A 9,044-nucleotide genomic window follows, 5' to 3' on the forward strand; every position below is an offset into this window, starting at 1 on the left:
ACCCTAACCCTAACCCTAACCCTAACCCTAACCCTAACCCTAACCCTAACCCTAACCCTTCCCGCTCCTCTTTTACTCGCTGCAGATCCATAACAATGAAACAGGTGACTTTCATGCTGCTGTCAAGACTGATCTAATTTTAGCTGGGTGAATGATTGCAATTGGCTTTGCCTCATCAGATAATTAATCTATGTCACCATTAATTGGAAAAGAGAATAATTACAGGCCGTGTTGACAGAAATTCTACGCTTCTCCAGATTCCGAGATCTAATTACAACTAGTGAAAGCCGGTGACCTTAACCAGCACCTAGCACACCTTGACCACCGCGTGAGGATCCACGTGTGCGTGAACCAAAAATTGCGATTTTGGTTCTCCATAGAACTGTCCGGGCTCTCCGTCGCTTGTTTCCTCAATCACTTTTCAATATTCAATCTTAATTTTGTGGAAGTTTTGCATTTTCAATGAGCTGGAGATGAATGATTAATGAATAAATTTGAATGCTTCATTTTGTCCACGGATCATTAGTTAAGTCCTTTGTGGGAAGGACCTGAGAAAGAAGTGAAAATTATTGAGACATTAGCCCCAAGCAATCCGGGGGTAAATAGTATGCACAAAAGGATGTTGCTTCCGCACTCTGGGAGGAAGAGAAAAAAGCCCTGGGGAAACGTTATTTCAAATTGAAATATTAACTGAATGCAATTCAAAAATCAATATGGATACATATATTTTTTTGTCATCATGCCGGTGATGCATTCTCCATTTTAAAGTTCGATGTTCCTGAATAAATAATACATGCCAAATAGCAATTCAATCCATTAAATATTTACAGCCATCAAAATAGGAATGATAAATAATGAAAATGATGCATGAATCCCAAATTTTTCTGGGCATTTGTTGGAAGTTCGCTACTCTCGGGATCGCTTAAAAATCCCTGGCACTCACTCCTATTGTGTCTGCCTGTGGTAACCTAATAGAGATACCGTTGTTGCTTTTGTGCTGTGAGTGTGAGCGGAAGGGTTTACTTGTGGCAACAGAAGGGGGCAGTGTGGACGCGACAACCTCACACCCATTGGCAGCGCTGTCTGGTAGCTGAAAACATTTCACTGTCAAAAAAAAAAAAGGTCATTGTCGTCATTGGGAAAAATTTAGTTTGAAATGAGGTTTATGTTGTCTCTTCGCACTTGAAGTCTTCACAAACTTTAACTTAGATGGGAATGGAACACAGAATCCCAAACATTGACCTTTAAAAATCGTTACGACACTACGATGACAAATGATCCATCCATTTCCGAGAGTGCTTATCCTCTTCATCGCTGACTTCTGACGAAAGGAGGACTACTTCCTGGACTCATTGCCAGTCAGTCACCAGGCACATCCGGAGACAGCCAACCATTAACATTCACGCTGTCTCCGAACGGATCAACAAATGACATTTACAGCGTTTCCTTAAATAAGGGGGACTCATTAATTAGTCACAAGCCGCGAAATCCACTTAAGATATATAAATGCCTCCCCTAAAGGGAGCACCTCCCCTGCCATTTGGGAAAGAGCATAGGTAGATCTTGTAGTCACATATAGACAATTATTTGACTTCTAAAGGCCATTTCAATTTTGTTGCTAACCAAAACCGCAGCACCTACGCAGGCAGGTAAACAGTCTCTCAGACAAACTGAAATGTGGAACCTTCGGCCCGCCGCAGACTAAGCCAAACGCAACCGAACTGGATAATCGCAGTCAGCAATCCTGACCTGCACACATCTGGCGATTAATCTTTGCACACGTCCCAATGCGCGGCAAAAACCGCGACCTCTGGTGTTCTTACCAGGAACGACCGTTTTGAGACTCCACATATACTGTCCTGCCCTGGCTACTGTTGCTGTATTATGAGAGAGGAAGGCAGGTGAGAAATAAAGGAGAAACTGTGGATTTTTAAGAGATTGTTGGCAATGATCATGCCGTTTCATTTCGCCGACAGAGATTCCCCACACTTTGCTTTTCAGTCACAGGTAGATATGTTAATATAACCACAGTTGAGCCTGGTCAAACACAATGATGACAACGCTTTTCCACTTGTGTAGTTCTGGTCACGTTTCCACCAAGCTCTGTTATACCTCTTGAACATTTTTATTTTCCGCAGTAACTCTACAACGTATTTTTTTCAGTCCAGTTTGCCTCAATTCTTAATGTTTCTCTACTACAGTCATACCTTGGTTTTCGACCATAATCCGTTTCTGAAGGCTGTTCAAAAAGTGATTTGTTCGAAATACGAAACTATTTTAATAGCCCATGATTAGGGGCTAATACACTATGCAGAAATAACACACAAAAAAAAAAAAAAAAAAACCCAGTCAGATTTGCGTAAATCACAACAAACATGTGTGCTCACAATGAACGTTACACGAGGAAACCTCCTCGTGTAAGGAAGTTGAGAGAAGTCGAGTGGCGTATTCGGGTTTGCTCAGTTTGGTCAAAAACCGGTTTTCGGTCGTAATCCGAGGTGTAAAAATCTCGAATTTTCTGGTCGAAATACGATTTGGTCGAAAACAGAGACGTTCAAAAACTGAGGTTTGACTTTATTTCCATAATGGTCCTTTTTTTTGTTTGCCGCAACATTCCTTTTTTTTGTTTGCCGCAACATACCTGACATATTATACCTCCCCACCATGTGCAGTTTAGTCAGTAACCACTATTTACAGAAATACAGGGGAGCACTCTGCAAAGTTATTTTCTTTGCCTCTACATGTGTTTACAATCTTTGTATCACCCCTGAATAATTTGAAGCTACCACTCTGTCACCACTGGAAAGTGCAAACACCAAAGTGCAGCTAAAACACTAATGTGGACACTCATATGTACTGTATTTGTGCTTCGTGGTTTGTCCTGACAAGGATGCAAAAATCTGACCGTGGGTCTGTATTCTGTGATATATCAAAGTGTTGCTCTCGGTTTCTATAGCGGCAGTCTTTCTAAAAATCTGATTTACAGGCAGCATTTCAGCGTGGCGCCACCATGCAGACGACGGGCCCGTTTCGCGCGGATTCACCCCAGCGATCGCTTTTAGTCATCAGCAGCAAGCCGTGCGAATCGGAGCGTGGCTCTCAGGCTAACGAAAACTCCCTGCTTTGAGGTCTTTTTGAAAACAGGGAAATGGAGGTGTCCTCTCTGACCAGGCCGCCTTTTGTTCCCGAGCCAGAGAGCACAGTTGAGCTCCCGAGGCGACGGAGAACTGGGAAAGAATGTGAGTGGAGAAAGAGAATGTGCTACTGTGTCTAAAATATCAATGAGAGAGATGCTGACCAAGTTTTGCGGCACACCAGTGGTGAGACAAATATACATGACTTCATGCATCATGGCTGACTTGAATTTAGTAGGATGTGTACAAAATGTCTGTTTTGGGCATCACAATTAAGCAATCAGTCAACCTTAAGAGAGATTTTCATCACTCTAAAATGTGTATTTTAATGCAGTTGTTTTTACCTGTAGTCAACCGAGGAAATTGAGTCAGATTTGAATTCAAAAGTCACAGTTTGTAGATGGCACATTTTGGGGTTACTTGAAAAAGCTCGATTTAGAAATATATCGATAGTCCCCTATTACTGTACCAGAGCCCAGTGCGTCAAACAGTACAGGAAAAGGAAACTTTTGAAGACGAGCTACTGATTATAGCCTGCGTTCAGAAATTGTCGGCAACACACGAGCATGACAAAATGTCCGCTTAATATCTATACTTTATGTTGAAGTTTTTCTTTTTAGTTTAAAATGGCTTACCTTAATCAGAAACCCGTCAAGCAATGTAGGCAACTGTACAATCCTGGTGAGTTATCGCGCCTTTTGATCCTGTAAATCTTTGATCTTGAAAGCAAACTTTCGTTGCTATGACGACCGGTCTCCTTCTCCTTCTAAATGGAAGACGAAGAGGAACTTTCGCCCGGAAGTACGGAAGTAGAAGCACGGTAGTCATGGCAACAAGATGATAGTTTCCACAACAGGGACTTATTCTTAATTTTGCATTTTGAAAGACATATTTATTCACCGTACCAAGTGTTCTAAAGCGTGAGAACCATGTGGGTTGGTTCATAATGGCTTAATAGCGGTGCAAATTCCCCCACATCGCAAAAAATATAGTAACTTGGACTGTATCACCCATGAAAACTGAGGAAACACGTTAGTATTGAACTATTTTACATCATTCATGATGGCTACGCATCAATGACTCTCCGGCGCAATTGTTAGTTATTATGCGACCCATTTCTACTACGACGGCATACAGTTAGCTAGCTACGCCCCCGAAATGCATCTTCCCTTGCTGCCACAATTTTCAAAACAAACTCAATGTCGTTATTTGAATTCCCAAGCAGGAAAGTAATGCCGTGGATGAGACCGCCGCCGATCGATGGAAGCCCCCCAGCAGCCTGTTTGCCGGTGGTGATCACGACCGCACTGCGACGGCCTGGTGGATATGTTCCAGCCAGTGAAGGCTTTGCACTGACATATTTTCAAAGCAACATGTAGCGCTATCAGAATACACCCGTTTTCAAAGAATTATAAAGGCATGTGGATGCCACCAATAAGGTGATCCCTTCACCTTAATGATTTCAGGAAGACCAAAGAAGTCCAGCTATCGCCGGAAACAGAGTTTTGTTGTTGTAGTTTTGTAAATGTTTCTTCTCACTCACTAACAAAACATGTAAGCATTATTCCTCATCATGTACCTTAAGCAACCTATACACCAAACTGATACAGTACTAATCCTAGATACTGTAATTCTGTGAAGTTGAGCGAAGTAAATGATCTGTCAATGCTTTAAATCGTGTAGTCTCTCAAGTGATTCTTGAACGTGCAGAAAACATGCCAAACCAATTCATCAGGATAACAATACATGTTCCTTCTGCTTTCACACTCGTCTGATTTTCCCAGATATTTATCTTAGCACCATAATTTGTGAAAGTCTCTGACATTTGTGGCTAGCTAGCATGATAATAAATCCGTGGCTCGGAACATTTCTTAGTTAATTAGAGTCAATCAATCCAAACTTTGCTCACTTACCGGTGTGAAACCGGAGCATAATGAGCAGAAATCAGCATGGTGATTGGAAAACACAAATTACAGCTGTTAAAGAGAAACTCATCCACTTTTCTTGCCGTCGACGCCAGTGCCTGCTGTGAGGTTTTAAAATTAGCATGGCATTCCTTTAATGGATGCTGGGGGAATGTGCTCCTCTATAATTAAAAAAACCTGTAATACATTTGTCGGCCGAAATAGGAAGGCGGCGGCAATTCTCTCCAGGGACGTATTGGTCCCTTCATGCACCCCCACCCCCCTCACCCCCCTCCCTCTAAAAAAGACAGAAAGAAAATCTGATTTGTATTATTATAATATACATGTATTATAGTTAGACAATAAATAATGTACAAGTGCATCCTAAATAAATTTGAAATCTTACTTAACATCAATTCGATGGTAGTTAAATTCAATGGTAGTTAAATTCAAGCTAGCGAAATTCGTATTTGGAATTACTGCACATAGTGTGGAATATTTTGTCTACTCATCCATCTATTTTCTGATCCGCTTATCCTCACAAGGATCGTGGCGGGTGCTGGAGCCTATCCCAGACGTCTTCGGGCAGTAGGCGGGGGACACCCAACCAATCGCAGGGCACATACAGACAAGCAACCATCCACTCTCACACTCACACCTAGGGACAATTTAGACTCTAAATTTTAGAGTGTTCAATCAGCCTGCCATGCATGTTTTTGGAATGTGGGAGGAAACCGGAGTACCCGGAGAAAACCCACGCAAGCCCTGGGACAACATGCAACCTCCACACCGAGAATTGAACCTCTGCACTGTGAGGTCGATGCGCTAACCACTGGACCACCAGGCCACCGGAATATTTTGTGGTTTTCCTATTTCCCCTTTGGATGACTAGAGAGTAGCTTACACCGACGTAACCCCAACATTCACCACCTCGAGAAATTTAATCAATAATGATTTTTAATGTCGAAATTAGGCAGGGGTTGGCTTCCTGAAAGTATCTTCGTGCGTTAAATGAATGCTGATGTCATCTCAATTAGATGAGTATCTGAGTTTAGCTTTTTGAAATGGACTACTGCTGTAAATGAACTTTTCGACATTCGATGCACCTGTATGTAGTGGCATATTTGGGCATTTGGGGGCCCAAGACATTCATGCGGTCCTCCACATCTGAATAATTCAAAAAGTTCTATAATATTAATTTTTAGCATTAATCAAAAGTGTGAATTTGAGAAAATTCTATTTCCTGAGTGACATAAAGTCCTTAAAATCCTTCCTTGGGATTATCAATCAAGAGAATCATCTCAAAACGATTAATGCACTATCATTAATAACATTAACATTTAATACAGTGAACCATTTGGATGGCGTCAATCCTGGTTTCTTTTATGACGACAAGCATCACTCGCGTCACTCTCCATTCACCCGATTGCATTCTCCTCGGCTGTCCTCCTGCAGCTAGCAAGCCTCTGGCTCATGCTCTTGTGGGTTACGCACGTGAAAACGTTTCAAACTGGTCCTCGGCTTGATTTAAAAATCTGTATTTGTTGCTTAAAACATTGCCTGTACTTTGCCTGGCCAAAATTTGAACCTCAGACTCATGAATTTACTTCCCATTATTTTCTATGGTCACATCACATCACACCGAGAGCTATGTCGAATTTTTGCACTCGGTCGCGTAGGTACCCAAAATACTACAAGCAGCTCTCTCCGAGATGCAGTGCAATAATAAACACATACCTCGCTGACAGCTCTTGTATTGGCTCTTATACGATTGTGTGAGTATCTAATGAAGTGTCCAGCGAGTGTGTGTATGTGCAATTATTAGACATAATGTAGACGTGCTTCAGATGATAATGTGACGAAGTAGTGTGAGGCGGTGCCCACTCGGCGAGCTCAGGTCACGTGACCTTCCTTGACCCGATGTGGACCTGCCGGATTCAAGGCCATGTGACCCTGCGTGCGAGGGGCCACTGTGGGTATAACATCGCCTCTGGGTGTAATTTCTTCTCCTTCAGCAGCTCTCAGTAAGAGGAAAGCTGATGTTGTGCCCAGAAACGGAAACTTGCCATTGTATTAATTATTGTCAGCGAATCCAAGGAGTGGAGATAATGCGGGATGCACTGGGTTGGTCCCATTTGTTTAACTTGTCAGTGGACTGAATAATTGCGAAAACTGACCATGTTAGACGGCGAGTTTTCCAAAAGATAGGACTGCGGTAGTTGCGATGCAAATGTACGCTTCAGAAACGAAAAGCTTTGGAATAATTTGTTCGGCTTTCCCTTGCCAAAGGAATGTACTGAAGTGAACACCGTGTTTGCCACACAATATTGCTGCAAACCATGTGCAGTATGTTGTGTGTTCAAATCCAACCCTCCGTTTCTTCTCGTGCTTGTCCTGCTTTGTCACAGGTGGGCTATCTCAGCTGACTTCTTGTAGTTCAGATACGCATTGTCGAGTTACTGAACTGCTAAGCCGCTGCTAACCAAAACAGCAGCAGTGGAGCATTTTTAACTGTCTCAAGTGTGGAGTTTTACTGCACTATTTTGTCACATGGAGACGCGGCTTCAATGCTGATTAGCTGCCCTGTCGACTGCAAAGTGATCATGCTGTAAGAATGTTCGTGTTTATTTTTTTGGAAGACCGTCTGCCATGATGCACCACAGTTTTTAATATTATTCCAAAAACGCCTACCTTGTAATAGGCGCCTCAATAAACACCACTGGCCGTCTTTTATGAAGCAGCGTTGACTTATACCAAAAATCGGACCAAATTTGAGCATTTCTTTCCCCCCTTCTGTCTGAACAGCACGCCGAGTAGCTTCTTCTCTTTCTTCATCTTTGTATTTACAGGAAGTCTTGAGACCTTGTGGCACCATGCTGACTCTTGCAGTTTGGTGCCGGGATTGCAGCAGAAATCTGGTTTTGAGAAGACTCTTCGATAGAAATACGGTCGGTGCATTATGTTGGTTATGTCAAATACGTCAGTTAAGATACAAGTTAAAACTGGACATGCGTACCCTGTTCTAAATATTGATTGGCCGCATCCTAAGGTACACCGACAGTCACAGGGATAATTTGGCAATTTGGTTTCCGTTTCGGCGGCCCGGTGAACCAGTGGTTAGCGCGTCAACCTCACAGTGCAGAGGTTCAATTCCAGGTCCGGCCTCCCTGTGTGGAGTTTGCATGTTCTCCCCGGAACTGCGTGGGTTTTCTCCGGGTACTCCGGTTTCCTCCCACACTCCAAAAACATGCATGGCAGGCTGATTGAACACTCAAAATTGTCCCTAGGTGTCAGTGTGAGCGCGGATGCTTGTTCATCTCTGTGTGCCCTGCGATTGGCTGGCAACGGGTTCAGGGTATCCCCCGCCTACTGCCCGGAGATGGCTGGGATGGGCTCCAGCACCCCCTGCCACCGTTGTGAGGATAAGCGGATCGGAAAATGGATGGAGGGATGATTTGTGTTTCTTTCACGAGACGAGAGGGACAAATGATTCCAAAACATCTCTGAGTATGATGCTGAAGGCTTGAGAACTTTATACGAGAAGGACTTTGCTAATACAATGGGGCTCATCTTTCTGTCCTCCCAAGGAAGAACTATCAGTCCTGCTACAACAGCTTCAGCGTCCCCAGGTGACCGCGCCACTGAGCCCGTGCTCGCTCCGTTGCACCCCACTCCACGCCTGCTGCCACCCTGAAGGTAGATGCATCACACTGGGGGACTGTGCAGCAGAAGCGGCACCCCTCCTCCTTACTTCCCACTTTAAAGGGCCTCTTCACCCTACCCCAACCCACACACTGGGTGTCCATACAGTCTGGACTCCTCCCTCAGGTCAGTCTCAGTTACAGTTTGAACCACACAAACTAGTATTCTTCCTTTAATTTGAGAACCACACATCAACACATATACATATTCCTGTGCCTGCACATGGGTGTGTGCGGGGGGTGGGGTGGGTGGGTGGGGGGCGCCGCCTGTTTCTCCCGGCTGCCTGCCGACTCCCTGAGCGGTG

At 43.8% G+C, this 9,044-nt stretch overlaps 1 long non-coding RNA gene across 1 annotated transcript in view; it reads left to right on the forward strand.

Moving 5' to 3' along the window:
- Window positions 1–4,463, forward strand: part of LOC109521144 (uncharacterized) — a 9,505-nt gene extending 5,042 nt beyond the window's left edge. The window contains exons 2-3 of the long non-coding RNA XR_002169296.1: window positions 3,129–3,239; window positions 4,365–4,463. This is a non-coding gene — a long non-coding RNA (uncharacterized LOC109521144). The remainder of the gene's footprint in view (window positions 1–3,128; window positions 3,240–4,364) is intronic.
- The last annotated feature ends 4,581 nt before the right edge of the window (window positions 4,464–9,044 follow it).

The sequence above is a fragment of the Hippocampus comes genome, unplaced genomic scaffold, assembly GCF_001891065.2.
Source record: "Hippocampus comes isolate QL1 unplaced genomic scaffold, H_comes_QL1_v1.1 scaffold85, whole genome shotgun sequence".
In the NCBI taxonomy this organism is placed as follows: domain Eukaryota; kingdom Metazoa; phylum Chordata; class Actinopteri; order Syngnathiformes; family Syngnathidae; genus Hippocampus; species Hippocampus comes.